This window comes from Triturus cristatus, chromosome 3_2 (assembly GCF_964204655.1).
Source record: "Triturus cristatus chromosome 3_2, aTriCri1.1, whole genome shotgun sequence".
Classification (NCBI taxonomy): Eukaryota; Metazoa; Chordata; class Amphibia; order Caudata; family Salamandridae; genus Triturus; species Triturus cristatus.
Window position 1 is genome coordinate 890,109,794 of NC_140584.1, and position 22,103 is coordinate 890,131,896.

At 48.0% G+C, this 22,103-nt stretch overlaps 1 pseudogene across 1 annotated transcript in view; it reads left to right on the forward strand.

The window, feature by feature from the left end:
• Nucleotides 1–1,826: 1,826 nt before the first annotated feature.
• Nucleotides 1,827–22,103, forward strand: part of LOC146858397 (transient receptor potential cation channel subfamily V member 1-like) — a 989,609-nt pseudogene continuing 969,332 nt past the window's right edge. The window contains exon 1 of the transcript XR_014980020.1: nt 1,827–1,962. The product of XR_014980020.1 is annotated as a transient receptor potential cation channel subfamily V member 1-like (transcript). The remainder of the gene's footprint in view (nt 1,963–22,103) is intronic.

Sequence of the window (22,103 nt, forward strand, 5' to 3'; positions counted from 1 at the left end):
ACCTTCTCAGGCAGGCTCTGTGAACGTCATCTCTCCAGGGACACCACCCAAGAGCCTCGACCACCACTCTCTGCATTACCTCTCGCCCAGTGCTTTAAATGGGCCGGTACTCACTGGTACTGAGTACCAGCACTTCTTAAATTTATCGCTCTGAGTACCGGCACTTCTCTACTGCCCTAGAGAGTACCGGTACTCATGAAAAGGTAGGCTCATTAGCTGTGCTGGTGAGCAGGAGTGGGACGTGTCTGCGGCAGGCAAGGTGCCGCGTCTGTAGCCCCGATCTGAGCCCCAGCTGAGCTATTCAGCAGGGCTCATTTGAATAATCTCCGGTGCTCACTATCACGCTGTGCTTGACAGAGCATGGTCGAGGTTCATTTTACCTGCTAGTGTGCGCGTGTGATTTTCAAAGCGCAGCACTTCAGGTAGTGAAAAGTCAGTGCAGGGCAATATTTTAAACACAGAAATGTTATCAGGAGCAAGGGCGGCGGATTCTCACACTTCCCATACTTTCTCTCGATCGGAGGGTTAATGCCCAGACAATGCGATCGAAGAGGCCCCTGGAGCGCTTATGCTTTCTGCTCTGAGGCACCTACCTTCCTGACTCTCTGAAGAAGAGACAGGCTAGCGATCCCGGCGGTGCCGCGCCAGCAGCTCTTCTCGGTGGATCGTTCTGACAGCTATAAAGAGATTCAGGTCAATCAGATATTAATTTAATAATCTCCTGCTGCTGACATTTAAAATGTTTTTTACGAAAATGATTAGGGGGCTCAAGCACGGTATAGGGCCTTGCAACTGGGCACACAAGAGTTGTCTGTCTGAGCTGAAAATGCGCTACCTAAACTAGCAGTTTTGATGATTTATTAGTAGTTCAAAGTGTTTAACATCCCTGCTTGACAGTGACACTACGAAGCAGCAGCCTTTCTTTTCCCAGCACAGTTAGACTTGCTAAGTCAGAGATAAGTCATGTGATTATTGTTCCCGCTGGAGAGAGGTCAGAGTTTTCTGTACTGACAGATTTCACTTTTACCATTAAGTAGCGTAGAGGGTTAATATGCCTCCTTCAAAAAAGCATATTGTGTTGTACTCTATTGTATGTGGATAGCTCAGTGAGTTGCTATTTTTGTCACAGAGATCTCTTTGTTTCATGTGGTTTGGCCGCACCTGAAGCTGAGGTTGGGGTGGAGGGTGCTGATTTTTTTAGAAATTAAATAATAGCTTCAAAAGCACTTGCTGCAGAGTTTGACTTCCTTGTTGCTCAAATGAGTGTGATTTCTGATATTTGTCTATTTCCATTGACTTCATTCCATGATTTTGGTCGCAAGTAAGTGCCACTCTAAGTGTTACACATGTAGTTGTTGCCTGACTCTCGTAAATCCACTGAATCTATGAAAATGTCACACGTAAGCAATCTGAAACATTAGCAGCTATACTCAAATGGGTGTCATTTCTGATATTTATATGATTCCTTCGTCTTCATTGCTTAATTTTGCTAGCGAGACAGTGTCACTCATAGTCGTTAAAATGTCTCATGTGCTCAAAAATATATAGTATTGTGCCAAACAACAGCAACTAACAGTATGGCATTAACAAGGTGCAACTATTGCAAAAAAAGGAAATGATAACATATTATCGCATTTCTCTTTCAGTTTGTGTAATGATTTAACCTGCTTTGTTTATATAAATACATTTATCATGTGTTTTTGGTGTGTGCTGCAACTATAATAGAAGTCGTTAAGTATCATCATGCCTTGTTCTTAGCTCCGCCCCTAGCCCCGCCCACTCACCACACCTCTAGCTCATTTTAATAAGTACCTGCACTTATTTTTACCCATTTAAAGCACTGACCTCTCCATTAGTCTCCCGGCCACCTACACTTTGTGTTCCTTTCACCCTTCTCTGGCGCCCCGTTCTACCTGTACCCCGACAGCGAGTCATCCTTCTTTCGCGACCACAAGGTCTCAGGTAAGTGGGCGCTTTCCTGCAAAATACAACTCACCCCCGTTATGCTTTTATTTATGTAGGTGATTCGGCGGCTCTCGCCAAGTCCCGTGCACCACTTTGTTTTAACTTGGAGGTTCACTGGTGTTTGGCTAGCGTGTCCATGTATCATTGTGGGCGCGAGATGGGATGGGGGTGTAGAACGCTCCACGCCCTTTCCGGGTACTATGGATTGCGCGAGACAGCCAGGCTATGTGAGAGATCCGTGGACCATCAACTGCAAGGGAGAGAGCGGGAAATTGAGGACATTTACCTCGTTTCGCTGTTAAATGTTTGACGTCTCAAGTGCCTACATCTATTCCAAGGTAGGGGGTACTTTCAGGTGCTCCCAATGTCACAAACTGTGAGTGGATGAATTAATGAAGGAATTAGATCATTTATATATAGCTAGCGCTGTGAAGTGTCTGAACCATAGGAGCGTGTTGAATGTAGGGAGGGGCGAGGGGTTGAGTGAAGGGAGGTGGAGAGGTAAATAAGGGGTTAAGCCCCTAGGGCGGGGAGCTGTGTAAAGGGATTGGTGTGCAGCCCGTGGTGGCCATAGGAGAACCGCTAACCACTTTCAGCTCACTTACTACCCCAAATGTCCCTGGCAGTGGCAGAATTTGTGGTGAAAATACGAATTTTTAATGATCAATATTAACAAGGGGTTCGATGCAGCACCATCGAGAGATACAATCTTGTCTGTTGTTCTACTTACTTGGTTTGTGTTTTTGAACACCTCAATTTCTGCTGCGGATGAACGTATTCAGAATCTGCTTGGGCGTTTCTGGTGTGTTCCTGAGAGAGAGATTTATGCACAACGAGAAAAGGAGGATACGAGTCTACAGCACGAGCACAACCAACCGGGCTGCCTTTTCTATAGGACCAGTTTTGTGTTGGAGTTTGAAGATCCATCGTTTATGAACATGTATTGTTTACTGTTTTGTAAAATTGTGTACGTGGAAAGAATGCTAATGTGGTGTTGTAAACGCGTTCAATGCCCGCGTTGTAAATTCCCAACTTCAACATACTGTTTGATCGTGGGCAAATTAATTTGCCCGCATGTGCCTAAGTACGCGCCTCAGCTCCTATATGAGAAAACATCTGGAATGCTTAGAAAGCTGTTGTTTGAAATGCCATTTATGTAACATAACATTTACACTTACACAGCTCGTCGGTAGCCTCACAGGGCCAACATCACATCTGCACCCCTCACTCTCCCCTTCCCTTCCTTAACAGGGGCACAGCACTCCTGTGACTATTCGCTGGGCTGGGGAAGGTAAATCACTGCTCAGGTCCGCCTAGTATTTGACCTATTCCAGAAGCTCTAACCATGAAGAACATAGCCTGGTGGGTTACTGTGCCTGCTGTAGAAATCCGTGCCCGTGACCGAATCTCCACTGAGCCGAGGTCGCCCTCCATTTCTTCTACGGGCCACTATGCCTGGTACCTAATGTTAATTTTTTTTTTATTATCCTGATAACTTTTATCGAGGGTCATCAATAGCAAATATCAGCTTGTAAGGCCGACTTTCGTGAGTGCGGCCATATTTACCAGGGCAAATTAAGATTAAAAACAAACCTAATATCGATTTTAAATTATTCGCCTAAGAAATACCCACCCGCCACCGACCAACTATTTTATATTTTTATATTTTGTGGTCCGAAAATATAAACTATCCAACCACCTCTTCTATGCTTTTCAATTGCATGTTTTGACTCTCGTTAAAATTCAGCTTTTTATTTTTGTAAACAACAACACGTGCCTCATATCTGAGTGTTACAGCAAGTGGAAAACCAAGCTTGGCTTTTATTTGCACCCCTCTGAGTAAACTGCACTCCTGGGATGTTGCACATACAGTTTCCTCAGTATTATCTGATGGAAATGTTACGGATACAATAGTGCAATAAGGGAAACATTGTGCCACCCCCAAATAAAAAAACAGTCACAAACACCATTTCTTATCTTATTCCTCGTAGAACAAAGCAGAACTTGGAATGGGGCATACAAAACAAACCAGTGTGATGCGGAAACAGTACTCACAGTCGCTTTTTAAAAGTGTTATATTTGTGCACATTCATTTTTCTGCTATGATGTCTTTGTAATTGATAATAATTGATGAATATTGATACGCACCTTTTGGTTAGACAGAAGCAGCTTGTAAAAACCTTGTGTCCCCTTCCTGAGGGTCAATAGAATGTTTTTAAGTGGTGATGCGGACTCTGGACTAGAGCTGTATCTGCTAGCCAAGGGCAAGCACAAAAGCTACTGTGTGGCTGTTAATAATGAATGAATACAGTTCACAACAGGATCTTCTTTGGGACAACAGTAGGCCTTTTCAGTCAATCTGAAATACATTTATACGGACAGTACTAACAATTCTCAGCCACGACACTGTAGCCACAATGAGGCCTAGTAATGCGCAGCACATGTGCTGTGCTAAATAACACTTGGAGCCGTGTGCGGTTCGCGGTGTCCGGTGGGTGACTGCCTTCACAACCCTGCCCTCAGGTTTTTAGGTCTCGCCTACCGACGAGCACTATTGTTGTGGGATTCGCTTCCGAAGGGGGACAGGAGATGTGCATGCGCCCGGACAGGCGATGTGCACATCTCCCCACATCTCCCCGTGTACGGCTCGCGGCTTCACAGCAGATCGTAACCGGCAGCGTACAAGCCCAGAGAGGAGATGCGTACGTCTATGGTGTAAAGGGAACGGCGCGCTTACGTCAGCTGCTTCCATGCTCGCACGCATACAGCGGCGTTAACATCGTGCTCTGTGCAGTCTTTCAGCACCCTCTCACCGGTCCTTGTTGCTGCCTGGGCGCATCTCCTCTCTCATCCACTCAGAAGCACTTCTGTGTTCACAGAACATGACCATTTAACACTGATTGTGACATCAATCTGCCGGTGAACTTCCACCTTGAAGGCAGCCTTCAAATCACAACCACAGACGCTGTCCTGTATGTCTCCAGAGGAACACCTCAGTGTGCACAAAACACTGGAAATTACCCCGGGTTGTGACGTCAGTCTGAAGGGAAATTCAATTAACGGTCACTGGTGCTGTCGCAGAAGCCGTCCTTTGACAAGCCCAAGCTGTGGAAGGCGAGGAGACAGTACTGACTCTGTGGATGAACGCTCACAAGTGCAAGTCACTCCTAGCCCACTGCTTGCACAATGATAGAATAAAACACACCTGTGCCAAAATCAGCCCTAGCAGCAGAGCAAAGACCACCTGCCACTGGTATCTTAATCAAACCTTGGCAAGAACACGAGAGTGGGTTTGCACAGCAAACTAGGCACTGTGGATTTCAAAACAGCCTGCCTTATTCCCCTCTCGTGGGGTTTTACATGCAGAGTATGAATGCAGTTCTGGGCTGCTGTCACGTGTGTTGAGAAACAACAGGGCGTTACAAGGACAGAAGTAACAGTGCTGCCAACAATATCACCCCGGATGTCATTTTACATTAAGTCTCACACCTACAGTAGGGTGACCAACTGGCTTTGGTGCAAATTCAGGACGGTGAGTGTAAAAATTCAGGACAAAGGGTCAAAATTCAGGACACAAATTCAGGACAGGAGGTCAAAATTCAGGACAAAACTTCAGGACAATAGGTACGTTTTACAGACACATCAGAGGAGGTCGCGCAATAGTATATAAGTAAGCCCAGCCATATCCAAACATATTCAACCATTTGCAAACCTATCAATCATGTATCCTTCCATCTATCATTTCACTCATCCATCCTTTCACTCATCTATCCATCCATCCACCCTTCCACCCTATCCATCTGTAAACTCATCCATCCACTCTTCTACCCATCCATCCATTCACTCATCCATCCAGCCATTTACCCTTTCACCCATCCAGCCATCCTTTCACTTACTCATCCATCCATCCATCCATCCACCCAGTCACTCATCCTTCCACCCATCCACCCTTTCAGTCATCCATCCATCCTCCCTTTCTCTCTCCATCAACCCTTTCACTTAGCCATCCTTCCTTCCTTCCACCCATCCATCTACTCATCTCATGAATCCATCCATTGACCCTATCACTCAATCATCCTTTCTCTCATCCATTTATCCTTTCAGTCCTTCACTCATCTATTCATCCTTTTGTCCATCTACCCTCCCTTTCACTCACTCATCCATCCTTACATCCACCCTTTCACTCATCCGTCCATCCATTCACCCACCCTTGCACTTATCAATTCATCAATCCATCCATCATTTCACTCATCCATCCACTCACTCATCATCCATCTCTTTACTCATCCATCCTTTCACTCATCCATCCACCCTTTTACCCATCCAGCTACCCTTCCACCCATACATCCAGCTATTTACCTTTTCTCTCATCCATCCTTCCACTCACTCATCAATCCTCTCTGATTATCCATCTATTCAATCTTTCATTCATCCATTCACCCTTTCACTAATTCATCCAGCCATCGAGCTATCCCTTCACTTACTCACTCGCCCACCTTTTCATATTTATTTTGAGCTGAGCCTTTTTGAGAATAGGCTCATCAAGAACTTCACCCTCGCTGCAGGAGCCATTCCAGGACTGGGACAGAAGCCACCCAGGGCGGAGACGGGATCCACCACAGGGGGGCAGGAGCCATCACAGGCGGGGGGGCAGGAGCCACCACATGGGGGGACAGGAGCGATCACTGGGGGGGGGGAACAGGATTCACCAGGGTGGGCACAGGGGTGGGCATGCAGTATTCTAGTATCATCTTGGTCTCTTCCAGGGTGGGGTAGGGCTCCTCACCCCCTCCTGGACAAGACAACGAGAAGACAGGCTCTCTTTCCAAAATTTTAGTCTTGCCATCCCCCACTGTGATGTACAGTGCTTAAAGGAGATACTCCAGGAGAACTGATTTAACTGATTGTCCTCCATACTTTGTTAATCAGTGTGGGAGCGATTGTGCAATTTCTTTATTTTATTACATTATAGACTGCATGTTTGAAGAACCGAGGTTTGCTTACAATTTAGTGAGAACCACGTGCTGCCTCGTGATAATCTGGGTCGGTTCTAGGATGTTTGGGGCCCTGGGCAGAAAGGGAATGTGTGAGCCCCCTCTAAATTGAAGAGACACGAGCATTCAGGGCTGTTTGCATCTGAATAGATGCCCCTGCGCCTGAAGCTGCAGCCCCTCCCTCTCAGTCACCTTCAAGTGCTGCAGATCGGCGCATATAAAATCTCCCTGCTTCCAAGGACAGAGTAAATCTACAGTCACACGCACATACACACATCATACGCTAGGGCCCATCACACTAAATTCACACTATTACTCTATTACTAATTCACACGAAAACCTAAACCAATCTGCATCTACAATGAGGTCAATGAGACCATAAAATTACTGTCCTGAGTCATGATTTTAAACATAAGAAATACATTTGGAACTCAATAATTGACAAGGAATAAACACCCGACACTGAAATTCAAACAATGCTTGTTTATCTAAATTATTTCAAATAAAAAGTCAATCATTAGGAAAATTGTCATTCTCATAGTTACCTATTCTAGCTAAAAGGGTCAGGACAGGTCTCTCGGTAAAGTCTCTCAAGCTGCCGTCCTCAGCATAGGTTCAGGAAGAAGTCCAAACGCAATGGAACAGCGATGAACGCAAAGCACGCAATGAACATGGACCCTCTCTAGTCTAACATTTTTATAAGAAAAAATAACAGATAAATAGTTACAAACAAATGTTGAATATCCGTTGAGCCGCTGAGCAGAGCGAGCAGGAAAGGATGTCATTCAGTTACATTTAGAAAACCTCCGCTCAGGAAAAATCACAAAAATAAAAAGACGGAAGAAGGAAACTCGAGCTTGCAAATGTTTCTTTTACAAATGTTCTTCCTTGATATCTTAGCAGAGCCACCGCAGACTGGACAATGTTCATTGTGCTTTATCCTTGTCCAAGGACAGCTGGAATCGTTCCCAGAACTGCTGTCCTCACGGAAGATTTTCTAACCAGGCAAAGGCTGTGATCAGGTGACTCTCGACCATGTTCAGCAAGGCCTCTCGTCAAAATTCAATCACTCGAGTGCAGGCTGTAAATGGCAGCCATCTTGTTTTAGGCCAAAACAGACCATCTTAATTAAAAGAAACACAAAACAACGTTACCGCAGCATAATGATTGAACAGTGTTAATCCCCACTAATACCCTTATGTATATGTAATTATCTAGCCTTTTGCAACACAATAAAGCATTAGTACACGTTATTTTAAAAGCGTTTGTGCTTTAAACAAATAGCACTTTGCGACATTCATTTAATTAAAACCGCACATTATTATTAAGCAACATATATGCATTCCCACGTGTAATTTTCTCTCATTAGTAATGTTGGTTAGTCCGACTTCAACAATACAAACTATTAATTAGTGTTTTAAATCTAGTTATTTTAATCAACACATATAGACAAAACTGGAGCTTAAAACTCAATAAATTTTCAACAGAAAACTCTGCTCCAGCACAAGCACCTCTTAACAGCTCATCAAGGGCGGAAGGTGTGAGGATAGCCATCCTGCTGTGCCTCTCCAATGCTGCTGGGTATCTGAGCTTTGGTGCTGCATCGGAGTCTGTTACACCTGACCTCAGCAGCATCAGAGGTGGGTGGAAGCTGTGCCTGCTTAAGGGTGGTGCGACCGGTGCCGGTTAAAATAACGGACAAATGGCGTCCGTTAAAGAATCCTTCATGGACAATGGACAGACGGCCGAAATTACGGACTGTCCGTGAAATTTACGAACGGTTAGTCACCCTAACCTACAGGCGCAAGGATAGACCAGAAAACTGCAGACGTCAGCCATTACGCTGTTTGTTATGTGTCAGCCCTTGAAACGTGACGCGCTTATGCTTGCAGCCGTGCCACCGAAATCCACACACATGCATCGGCGCCTCAGCGTTCACACTGTGATACCTTAACCCAGTCAGACAGCCCATGCCGGGGAGTGCCAGGAGCAGGCAGCGCAAGCCGAGTGATGCTTTTACCGCTAACGAGCGCGGGCAGCTGAAGCCCCCTACAGAGGGGGCGCCATCTGCATATTTCATGAAGCCGAGCCTGCCATGCTGCCTCATCCCCCTTCACCCCCGCCTCTTACCTTCAAATGCTGCAGCTGCAGTATCTGGTCCTCCAGGAGCTGCCGCCTGTCATCGATCTCCGCCTGCCTCTTGCGCATTTCCTGCAAAATGTGGAAACAATAGCGACACCTAAGAATTGTGTCTGTGCCTCCACGATCCGTTGGGGGGCTGGCATCAGTCCCTGTGGCATCATGGCATGCATGCCTGCGGTGTTTCCCTCCCCATCTCTGCTGCCTGTCAAGGGGGGTGTCTGTGTGCGTGTGTGTGTGCTGTATCCTTGCCACGTGCCTGCACTCGGCTCGCTCACCTGTTCCAGAGTCCTGTGAACATTCGCCTCGTCTACCAGGAGGGTGCCTGCTCCTGTGTGCCTGCAGGTAGCATCTGCCTGCCTGCCCTGGACCACCCTGTGGATTAATGATCATGCTAGCTATATAGTAGGTAACGGTGTGTCCACGGTGTTCGTGGGTGGGTCTGTATTATTGTGGCATGTAGATGCCTCTCATGTGGGTCTACAGTGATGTCATTTTGCTTCTCCTCACTCGGGTTCTCTAATATTTACCATAGCTGTCATGCAGTTTTCTACAACTGAAATTTCGGTTGGAAGTGAATGGGGGAGTGACGCGGACGCACCTTCCAAGCACTGTCACAAGGTCACGTCTTGTGACATTATCACTCCATAACAACCAGTCTGCTGACGTCCTGAGAGAGGAAATGAAAGCCAGAGCACACTAATCTATTTTAATGGGCAGTACGTCACAAAATTAGCTTTTTAATATGAAAACAGCACATGTGGTTCGACAGCCCCTGGGGCGCATGCGCAGAATGGGCTCCTTCACTTCTGCAGGGTGTAGATGGCACTTATCTCTTCAAACAAGCATTTGCAATGCAATAGGTCTCACATTTGCTAGAGTTTAAGCTATTGGCATTCTAAATGACAATGGCTTTAATTTATTTGTTATAAACCAACACATGGGGGCGTGGTCTCGCTGCAGATAGGAGTGAAACGCACGCTGTAGGAGCTCCAGGCCGCCGCCGGCATAATAAGCGTTTGTAAGCAGTATATTAGTAGTGGAGCAGCCGGAATTTGGGGCGGCTGGGCAGCCGAAGCAACTGGGCGACAATCCCGAAACCTGGTGATCCTCGGAACCGGCAGGCAGCGGCGAGAACAGAGCCAGTGGGAAGGTGCCCTGGAGTATGAAGCCACAGCCGCCATCTAAGTGCCCGCTGCCTCCTGAGCCCTGGAGTGAGTGGACATCGCCGACACCCTGCACCCTCAGCCTGGGGACTGGCAGCGACCCGAGGTGAGTCCTGCGAGTGAGGAGCAGGGATCAAGAAGACTTGCAGTCGGCCACGAGGGAGGGACTTTTCAACTGATACCCTGCCAGGCTGCCATTTGAGGACTTCGCTGCGCGGGTCCCGTGCGGGGCCAACCCTGTGCAAAGTACAAGCTGGCGGAGATACTGCTCACCTGACTGGGTCGCCGGGCCCCATTGCCGATGACTCCTAGGCTGTCTGGCTGCCTCCTGCAGGGCCCCGGAGCTAGCGGACGGTGGCGAGATGACCAGAACCGGTAGGAGAGCGCTTCGGCCTACAAGGCTGCAGCCACCATTTTTGCTCCCGCAGCTGCATGAGGCCATGACTGAGCGGGTGTCACCTTCCACTTACACTCTCTGCCTGGTAACCAGCGGCGACTCACAGTGGGAGCTGTAAGGGAAGTGCAGGGGCTGGGAGGCCTTGCGGCCAGTACCTGGGAGGGACCTCTCTACTGTCATCTCATTTGGCCGCTATTTGGCGACTCTGCTGCGCGGGTTTCCTGCGGAGCCCCGGCCGGCAGGAGCTGAGACCCGGCAGGGACATCCACACCTGACTGGTCCCCTGGACCTCATTGCTGATGCTCCCAGAGGTGCTAGGCTGTCCTTTGGGGGGCCCCGGACCTAGCGGGCAGCGGCGGGAGCAACGCTGGCGGGAGAGCGCCCCGACACACGAAGACACTGCTGCCATTTTGGGGTCTCCAGCCTCTGGCGCCCCGGAGGGAACAGCCACCGCCAACAGCTAGCATCCTCTGCCCGGGAACGGACAGCGGCCCACAGTGAGACCTGAGGTGAAATTTTGTTACTTGTACTGCATCGCATTTGGGGATGCAGTGTGCCCAACAAAATTAGTTTTATTAATTTATATGTTTACTTACCTGTAAACCTCCCTAATCCATAGTTTACTACCCCCCACCCTGCCCCTCCCCCTCCCCACGTCACCACCCGGCAGCTACTCCCACTACTGACCGTGGTTGCCCTGAGTACCTCTATAGACTCTGAGGGGCCGCCCTAGAGAGCCATATAAGAGAGGTGGTACCACCGAGTGCCGCCTTATCATCTGAAGCTATGACTTGGTCTATGCAGGCGAATCTCCCCTGCACATCCTAGTAGAGGAGTGGCGGTGTTGCATGCGTACCTGATCTGGACCTTATTGCCTTAACGGCCCCTCCTGCTTGTGCCCTGTGCATCCTCACTCAGTCAGTGGAACACCTGGGGGATTCGAGAGACACAACCTTGGGCCGCCCCCGTGCCACGCAACCCTCGTAGGCGACCCTTGGGGTTGCCACGGGGACCCGGTCAAACTATGTCCTACCTCTGCTCAAACCTGTCTCTGCGCTACACCCTATTAATAGAACCGTGGAATCTCTGGGAGGACCCAGGGGGCTTGATCTTTGGCTGCCTCTGCGTCACACAGCCTGCCTAGGATTGTGCTATACTGGCCTACTGTCCGAGTAGCCCGACTTACCCTTCTCAGCTGGACAATCCAGCAGCTAACTCAATGGGAACATCCTGCCTGTGACGCCACTCCTGGGGGCCATGAATCGCTCGCGGACTGGGAAGGAAACCCCTGCGGCCCCAAAAGACAACCCCGTCATGGCCTTGTGGAACAAATCCGGTGCAACCTCGGCGACGGACATGTCGTCAGCGGCCGGGGGATCCTCTGAGTCTGTCACACAGTCCATCATGGCCACCTTCATGCATGAACTCAAATCTGAAATCGGATCTCTTAGAACAGAGTGTGAGAAGGTGGCCTGATATATGCTGTCCACTAGTTCTAGTGGGCACCTTGTATCAGTCCAAATAACCCTTTATGGTGATCGGTTAAAGACAACCTTTATTGAAAGCTATCCTAGTGGTAGCTATGGAGAGCAGCCTTCAGGCTAAGTCTTGAAGGAATGTAAAGCAGTTTGTTTTACCAGTCTATAATCTCTTGAATGATCAAATGAAAAGACAACCACACCAGGTATATATTCAAAATATATGTATTTAGTATAAATCACACCCCTCTAGTCTCTTTATGAGACTGGAGTTCGAAGTACTTTGTTTACAAGTCAGCAATTATCAGTAATAGCACAAATACACGTATGGGCCCTAGGGGCGTGCCAAACCATATACCAAAAAAGTGGTATAAGAACCACGACTGGAATAGACACTAGGCCTAAAGCCTCTAGAATCGCTGGGACCCCAAGGAACCACCCAAGGTAGTGACACAGGGGACCCACAGGGACTGTATGCAGTGTGTAAACACAACCACTGGTTCCCGTTATCTTCTATGGGCAATGCCGCGGTTGGAAATTTGAAGAATAGGGACACTTCTAGTCGAGTCAGGACCAAACCCTCTTGGACTTAAGAAGTTCTAGGGCTAGCACCCACGAGAGCACCGGAGTACTCAAGTTACCTCACCCAGGGAAGCCGGGTGCATAGGAGTCTTTTGGTGTCGGGTCGCGTCGTCGATTTCAATGGAAGCGTGCAATGAACTGCTGCTGCCGTGAAGAGGAGAAGTGTCCGGAGAGATCAAAGCCTGGATCTAGGATGTAAGTAACCTGAAAGCAGAGGGGACAGAGTCTGGGTCACTAGCCAGTGACCAAGGGCAGGATGGACCAATGCCCGCAGATGTCGGGTGCTTCAGGTGAGTTGATGGGTGTCTTGACTCTTCAGCCAAGAGGTCCAGTAGGCGTCGACGAAGTCCACGAGCCGGATTCGAGCTGTCCCTCAAAGTCTGTCGAGTGCTGCGGTGTCGGCGACCAGAATGGACCCAACAAGCCTTGGCAATGGCAAGTCGCTGGAATTCAGAGAAAGGACTGCGGTGCAGACAAGCAAGGTCTGAGGGACTCACCCAGCGAGGGTAAGTCAGAGCACGTCTGGAGCAACCAGGAACGCCAATCAGAAAAGGAGTTGCCTTCGTGGGGACCTGCTAGCCAACGGGCTAGTGATCGCAAAGGAGCCTCAAGCGGTCACACTTGAAGCTGGCCCACGGGTCACTCATAGAGTGGAGGCCAACAATCTTCGGTGCAGGAGGTGCTCAAGGCTGGGGTTACTCAGAGTCCAAAGCACAATTTCGAGGAGGACCAGGAAGATAGTGTTGCTGCAACAGTTCACGGTGTCCAGGGGTCACGGTTCCACATCACCCACGATAGCCACGGGCCTCAGCTTTCCTGTGGACTCAGGGTAGCCTCAGGGAAGTCCGGAAATCTACCTCTGGTGATGCAAAGACTTCGGCGTCCGGCGGGAGCCTCAGCGATGCAAACTGTTCAGTTGCTTCTTTAGTGCGTGCCAAGCAGGGGAGTCACTCCTTGACCCCAAGGGAGATTTCTTCAGTCTTCTAGTCAGGATAGAACGTCAAAGATCCAGGATATCTGTAGCAGAGTTTAGTCCAGGGTAATCTAAAGTCCTAGGGACTGGATTCCTATACTTATAGTAAGTTTTAGGGGATGGACTAACTCTAAGGCCTCACCTATGGCTGGGCCAGGAAAGAGGGGTGGTTACACCCATTTCCTTTGTCCAGTCTCGCACCAGAGCAAAGGCAGGTAACCCCTGCAACCGGTTTGAACTGGGCTATGCACAGGGACAGCAAACGTGCCCCCAGTGCAGGACTTCAAAGCACCAGAGAGTGCTCCCGCCCAGCCCCAATACACATCAGTCTGTCTGGGGAGGTGGTCACACCTCCATTCGACAGGAAACCTATTGTCCAGGCCTCCCCTGCCAGAGTTTCAGTCTGCAGCAGGAGGCCAGACCTGTGTCTGTGGCAGAGGCATCCATTTTTTGATGCCAGGGCTCAGGAAAGTCCTACCGGGTTTAGCCAGTGTGAACATGTCTCTCCCTCTAGAAGGGTGGAATGCTACCCCCGCCGCCAGAACTGGTGGGGGGGTAGTATTCCAAAGCGTTTGACACCAAACACGACATGCAGCCATTCCAAAGTAACATTTACTGCGAGGTTATAATGCACTTAAAAGTATATGGTATGGCTGTATCACAGAACAGCCATAAGGAAGTATTTCCGAATGCTGCAGAGGGGCTCAGCTCATGCTTGGGCACCCTCTCACATAAAACCAAACACTCTGCCTTCAGGATTGTCAAGGCCTGCCATAGGAGTGGCTTATAGGTTTATATGTGTCTGTATAGGGTAGTGATATAGGTAGCCTACACCACAGTAAGGGGTGCAAGCACACCCTTACCCAGGCTGCAGTAGCAGACCTGTGGTGCCATTTTGAAATGCTTCCCAGGGGTGGCATAATATATGCTGCAGCCCCTGGTAGGCATCTGAGGTACCTATGCCCTAGTCTATCCGGTATCTGGGGCTCAACTTGACTCCAAATCTCACCACATGGTCCCAAGCCAACTGGCAGGAGTGTAAAGCCTCAGTCGTAGCTGACCTGCGATCGTGGAAATCCCTTCCCTTATCATGGCTGGGTTGTCTGAACACAGTTAAAATGTCGATCCTACCTAAGATACTCTATCTCTTTCAGACGTTACCCACGCCTATACTGGAGCACCAGATTCAGGGTCTCCAGTGTGAACTCACGGCCTTTATATGGAGTGGAAACAAGCCGCGTTTTTTCCAACAAAATTCTTATGTTACCGCGAGATAGGGGAGGGCTGGCTTTCTCCAACCTGTTAGAATACTATTGGGCATCACATCTCGGCTTTATTTCGGAGTGGATGGCCTGAGAGAGTGAAAAAGTCTGGTTTCATATGGACAGGGCAGTAACCTGTCGTCCCATTTGGGACCTAGCATGGCTCTCACGGGAAGCCCGCTCTCGCAGCGCCTATATCGCAGTCCCTACTAGGACGGTGCTTTGGATCTGGGACAAGTTAGCAACACGCAGGGGTCTAACATCCTTCCCGTACCCCCACACCCCTCTTCGCCTCGCAACTTGCACTTCCTGTCTGCTTTTCATCCGCCTCACTTCGCAGACTGGACAGAGGGAGGATGCCGGACGATTCGGGACCTTTTTCTGGGGGATGTGTTTAAAACCTTCGAACAATGTAAAAGGGACTTCAAGCAACTAGAGGGGGCCAGATTCCAAAACATTCAGCTTCAACACTGGGTTCAATCGTCTTCCCTGGCACAAGCAGCCATCCGACCCTTCACCCCATTTGAACGGCTGGTCCGCTCCTACGACAATTCCAGAGGGCTTATCTCTCGTACGTACCAAGTCCTTCAACACTCACTGCGAATTGTTCCACATCCCTATCAACTGCGATGGCAAGTGTCCTCGGACACTGACATCACACCCACTCAGTGGGCTCACTTGTGGGGCGATATCCCGAAGGTCTTCCGTAGCATACCTCAGCGGGAGTCTGCATATAAGGTTATGACCCAATGGGACTACACCCCCCACCGATTACATAAAATGTTTCCCAACTTGTCTCCACTATGCTGGTGGTGTGCCAAGGCCCCAGGGGACTTCCTGCATATTTGGTGGACTTGCCCACTCTTGACCATTTACTGGAGGGAGGTTCTCAGCCACATTAGACTGGTAATAGGGTTCCCACTGCCCGAAAACCCGCTAGCGCTCGTACTGAGCCTCCAGCCCGTGAATCTGCGTGCTATGACTCGCAGCGTCTGGCACCTTAGTCTCCACATGCTTGGGGCTGCCAAACAAATCATTGCTCTTTACTGGAAAAAGGCTGAAACGCCCCCAATCAATTTCTTGTTCACCCGCCTGTAGCACACGATGGCCATGGAGATACTCACGGCACGCTTGAAGCTGCAGGATACTAAATTCACCAAACTGTGGCAGCCACTTGTGGATTATCTCTGCAGTCTGGAGAATGCCAGAATGCAAACCCCGAGGTAAAGGACTTTGCGCCTCTTCAAGGATGCAATACACCCACTGGATGCTGAGAGTTTCTGGAAGCTCACTGATAGAACTACCCGAACACCACCCCGGGAGGCGCTTGCACACCCGACTTTAGATGCTCCTACCCCTCCCCGGACGTAGACGACCCTAATCCTTATCTACAGACGGACAGTGATTGCCAAAGAACCTGCCCGACACAATGCAGACAACGCCTCTCAAGCACGTCCCATCCCCCTCCCCCTCTCACCTGTTTCCTTTTCTCTCTGCTTTCTTTCTCGCTTCCTTTACTTCTTGGGTTTGTGCGATGGTTGTAGTGTTTTTTGGTAGTAATTATGATCCCCACGATCAGATGGACATGATATGCCCCTACAGCCATAAGCCTGGTAAGCTAGAGTTTCAATATGTTTTATGCTCCTAGGCAGACACCTTATGGCCACTCAAGTACTGCGGTCATACCCATAAGAGGCCTGAACTTGCTAATCTGTCCCCTCCTGTAACAGTTAGCCCGCAAAGCGTGTATTGTTTCTGATTCCAGCCCACTGCGAGTGAATGAGGACACCGCTAGACACTGTACATGGGCCTCTGCCTAAGGGGCGGAAACGATAAGCGGTAATATTCTGGGGAAAGTTGTGACCTGTTCCTGTGTATCCACTATAAATGCCAATAAAAAACAAAGTTATAAAAAAAACAAATAAATAAAAGGCATTGTCATTTACAATGCCAATAGCTCAAAGTCTTGCAAATGCGAGACATATAGCATTGCAAATGCTTGTTTTTTCTTAGAAGGCAGCATGTGGGAGAGACTAAACAGACAAACGTCTCCAGGGGTTTTTCCGGGTTTCCCCCTTCCTGAATAGTATAATCAATATTACACCCCTCCTTGCCTTCATCAACCAATTAACTCAATAACTTGGATAAATGAATCTGGGAGTTCTAACAATAGTAGCTCATTCACAACATACAGACTTGAGTCAGACAGACAGTGCTGGTTTATTCCGCAGGGGGTACTTCGTGCAGTTACCCCTGTCGCTGGGGTCTCAACGACTAGTGATGGGAGTCTGAGCATTGGCAGAGGTCACTTTTGGCCTTGTGAGAGCGTTAGTGGTTGGCCACTAATCGGGTCAGTGTGGCCAGGATCGACACTATCTTCTGGCATTCCAGTCCTTGACGTTGGCGGGGTCTTGTCAGTATGATGGTGTGTTCGTTCTAAGGCTTTGGAGGTATCCAGGCTTATCTCATTGTCTGCCCTGGCAGGCTTAAAGAATTAGATGTTTTGTGTGATTTCTTCATCATCATCTCGCTGGGCTGTGATCATCATGCCCTGGTGTCATGTTATGACCAATGGGTGGTTTTCAAAAGGGGGAGTCTGAATTTTCTGCCTAGGTGCCTATCTTTCACAAACACCATGTCACCGGGGTGCAGTTTCGACAACCGAGCACAATGTTGGACACTCGCCTTGTGGTTTGTGTTTTTTATTCTCTGAAGTGTTAGAGCATCATCGATGAGTGGCGACGTCCACTTCGGGTAGTGTGAAATGGTGTCAGTTATTACCCACCCCATGTTGGCTTTGCCAAGGGTTGCCCTGTGGTTGAATGAGGGGTTTGGCGATATTCTCGCAGGAATGCACAAACCGCACATTTCAGTTGTTGCTGTTTGACATGTGCGATGCAAATCACTTTGTTAAGTGAGCGCATGAAGCTCTCAGCCTCCCCATTAGCTTGAAGCTACCAGGGAGTTGTTCGCTTGTCCCTGATACCCCAGGATTGTAGGTATGTCAGTTTGGAGCTCTCGCAGGTGCCCGTGCGTGGCCATTGTTTTCTATAGCTTGGCGATGACCTTGGTAGGCGCTTAAGATGTTACCAGCTCCACCTCTGGATATTTAGTATAGTCATTGTTTAAGACTAAGGTATATTGCCTGTCAGGAAGGCACCCAAAGTCTAGCCTAGAGCACACCTATGGTTGCTGGGGGCCACGCATCATGCTCGCTGGACGAGGTGCATCATGCAGGACTGTGACTTGGCACCTTCGAGAGGATCGCACAGTGGCTTCAATCATCTCATCAATGAGTGACAGCCATACTTTAGTCCTGAGGCGGTTCTTGGTTTTTGCCATGCCTTGGTTACCACTGTGGGCGAGTTGCACTGCTTGTGCGGTGAGACAGCCGGTAATCACTAAATGGGGACTTCGCAGTAGGCATTTGTTTGCATTGGTAACAAGCTTGTGGCGTACATGGTAGAGTAACTCTAAGGTTCTCTTTGCCTCAAGTGTTTGGTAGGCTCTATGTTTCTTAAGGAAGCTACACCTCCCTGACTGGACTGCAGCCGGAGCTAGTTGTAGACAATAGTCCTGTTCAGCTGCACTGTTGATCATGTCCAATGAAGGAGGCAGTGGCCTGGATCTTTCTATCACATAGTTCACATACTCCTGTGTGTCTTCAGCAACCTTGTTTTTCTTTTGAGTGACCTAATACTGATGGCGGTACAGGTAGTCGGCTTGGTTGTTGGCACCAGACCGGCACCTAGCAGTCATAATCTTACAACTGAAGCATCCACTTCTCCATGCAAGGCGGTGGTTTGGAAGCAGTGCCCTGAAACAACTGTATAAACAGCTTGTTATCGGTTGACACCACAAAGGGGTGTCCATAGATGTACAGATTAAAGTGTCTGCATGCCCAGTGCTAATCATTGATGTTGCAGGGCTACCAACTGTATTGATTTGTCAATGTGCAGCTGTATAGCTTTGTCCCTCAAATAGCTGATGCTATTGAACAGGTGTTCAAATTCAGAGAGGATGTGCAAGAGTTCCTCAGCTTGCACCCGAAGGCGAACTTGACCTGACCCAGGGTTTCGGCCATGTTGCAACTGACAAGCATGTCTTGGTCCCCTCTTGCCACTTATATGGTGGTATTGACACACATGTTCCCATGTGAGACTTTGGAACTAAAATTCCCAAGCATGGGCAGTGGTTGTCTATAGCCGCACGCAAAGACTCTGACCTTAGCTTTGGCTAATGTTGAGGGTCTCGGCATGGCCTGATAGGTGTCTGCCAACATAGGATCGTATTACATGTACAGTGCACTGTCCCTGTTTACACCACATAGCACCTTTAAATAGTTTCACCGTATTATCATGAATACACTGCTCCCAGACCAGCCACAAACTTGTGCTGTCCTGGCGGCAGCACACTCAAGTAAACTAAGGAGCGGCTGCTTTGAAGTCACTCCATGTTTCACTGTGCAGGCGGCACCCACCTGCTCTTTCAAGAGGGGGACAGATCCCCTTGAAAGTGACTGCACATGCCTGCAAGGGATGTCTGGAGGCTCCAAGGGACTCCCTGTCTCCCCATCAGAGGGATGCCTGTAGGAGGCACTCTGAAAGTGCGCCACCTTTTTGTGCGGCTCCTAAAGGAATGTTTGCCTCTGCGCCGGAATCCGTAATAGGGAGCAGGCACAGAGGCAAAGTGATTCCCTAATTTCCATGGGGCCACCTCCCCATGCAAATGAGAGAATGCCCTCTAACAATTGCGCTGGCACTACATGTGCACTAGCACTATTTGTGTTACAGAAGGTACAGTGCAAGCATCTGCAGCCCCTTCTGTAATACTAAAGTGCCTCAGGGACACACAAAGTGGGTGCACATGTCCCTTGTGCCCCGGGACACTGTGTAATATGGGCAATAATATCTATAGGTGTTCAGATTTCAATAGGCAGTGATCATGTGTTGGCCAACACAGAGTTGACACTGGGGGAGCGACCCGCAGGTGGCAGTATTGTTGCCGACAGTCAATACAGTGTGCATTGAATATTCAGTGACATTGTCAGTATCCATTTCTTCCATTCCACCTTTTTTTTCTAGAATGGTGTGGACGGTTTATTTTGTGGTCTTGTGTTTCGACGACCTACACACCTTTGCAAAGTGATTATATTTGCTGCATACATTGCAATTCCATCCTTTAGCTTAGTTTGGTGTTACGCTGCAGTTGGACGGCATTGAATGGTTCCACCTTGATTGGATGTGGAGAGCAGCTTCCATATGTTACGCCCAAGCTTTCGACAGCTCCTTTGATCTGCCAAGTTTGAGTATGTCTCTAAGGTAGTGCTAAAAAATATATATTACTAATTTACCTTTCTGCTGCCTCCCCAATATATTACTTTTCCATTGTGCAAAGCATACTAGTGAGCAGGTCTGTTTTAGAGAAGGGTACAGCTTAAACACCAATGTGGTACTGCAGGATGGTGGTATTTACTATCTGCAATGTTATTTCACAGATTTTCACCTTATGCTGCTCTTTAATAATCATTATGAACTCTCAACATGTGACACAATTTAGTCACATGTTGAGGCCAGTACTAAAAGCACTGTCTTCTGGTTCCGCAGCTTCCTGTTTTCCCAGTAGACCACAACTGGTGTGGTAGGGGCTATGAAAGCAAGGCACAGAGACTAATCTTCCCAGGGAACTGCCACCACGTTAGGAACCCTGCCTAGATTTTTAATTTAGGTGCTCTTTACAATGTCAAGTGGAAAGCCTCTGCCTGATAGTCGAAAAGTCCTAGACCGCATATGTCCCCCTTTCCCCAATAAATGACAAAATTAAGCACCAACAAGTTGCTGGAGGCCCAGTCTCTGTCCTGCACCACTCTGCAAAAGTGCCTCCTCGCGCACTACTGTTTGGGGAATTAATTCTCCTTTATTCCTGTGGGCCTCAAGACTAAAGTGGACTATTTTCCCAAACCAGTAGTGCACCAGGATGCGTGTATGCAGAGTAGTGAAGAAAGGGGGTGGGGCCTTCAACAACCTCTTAGCAATCCAGCTGTGTGGTTCTTACTGGAGATAACAGGAGGGGTAGTTGGCCCCCAAGGACCCTCAGCAGCCAAGGGGAATTCATTCCCCAACCAGTAGTGCGCCAAGAGGCCCATTTGCAGAGTGATGGAAAAGAGGGGAGTGGCCTCCAAAGACCTCTCAGTAATCACGCTGGGTGGGACCTATTGGAGGTAATAGGAGGAGTTGTTTCCCCCCCAAGGATGTCCTTGGAGGTCAACTATCGCTCCTGTTACCTTCATTACATTCATATGTGTACATATCTATATATATCTATATATATCTATATATATATATATATATATATATATATATATATATATATATATATATATATATATATATGATTTACTTGTATTCACCTAACTATAAGGTTACTTTGTTTTTTTAAGTGAGTTTCTGTTTTAACAAAAAATGACAACAGATCTTTTTTTCACACCTACTTTAACCTTAGTTTTTCAGTGAATTTCTAGAGTTTTTTATAATGTAACTTGCTTTAGTTTAATGTCATTGACAAATTCACCATATTTGTAACTTTACTTTAACCTTTGTTTTTTCAGTATATATATATATATATATATATATATATATATATATATATATATATATATGCATATATTTACTATACTAAACTGCACAACTGTACCTTGACACGTTATATATAACATAAATGTGCTTACCGCCTCGATAATTTGTACGCAATATTCTGGTAAATCGATATTCAATACCCGATGTTCTGGACTACAATCAACGCGATATAATAAATGGATAAATAAATATGGCTGTAACAAACCCCATACTTTCTTGCCCATCATCCTTTCTCCCCTACCATAGCCCATTATTGCTTCTCCTCATCGATTTTTGCTTTTCCTCTCTGTAAAAAAATGCGGATATAGAAAAAGCTCAACCTTTGTTTCATTAAAGCATATTTTATTCGTATGGACAGCACACCAGTGAGAACCTGCACCATTTAAAGAACGAGCAGTCACGTGTGATCTCATGGGAGCAGTGTGGGTGTGAGAGTGGTCTTCTTCCAAAACGGAGCTTTGAGTAAACATCGCGAGCAGAACAGCCCTGAATTCAAACAAGAGAAGACAAAC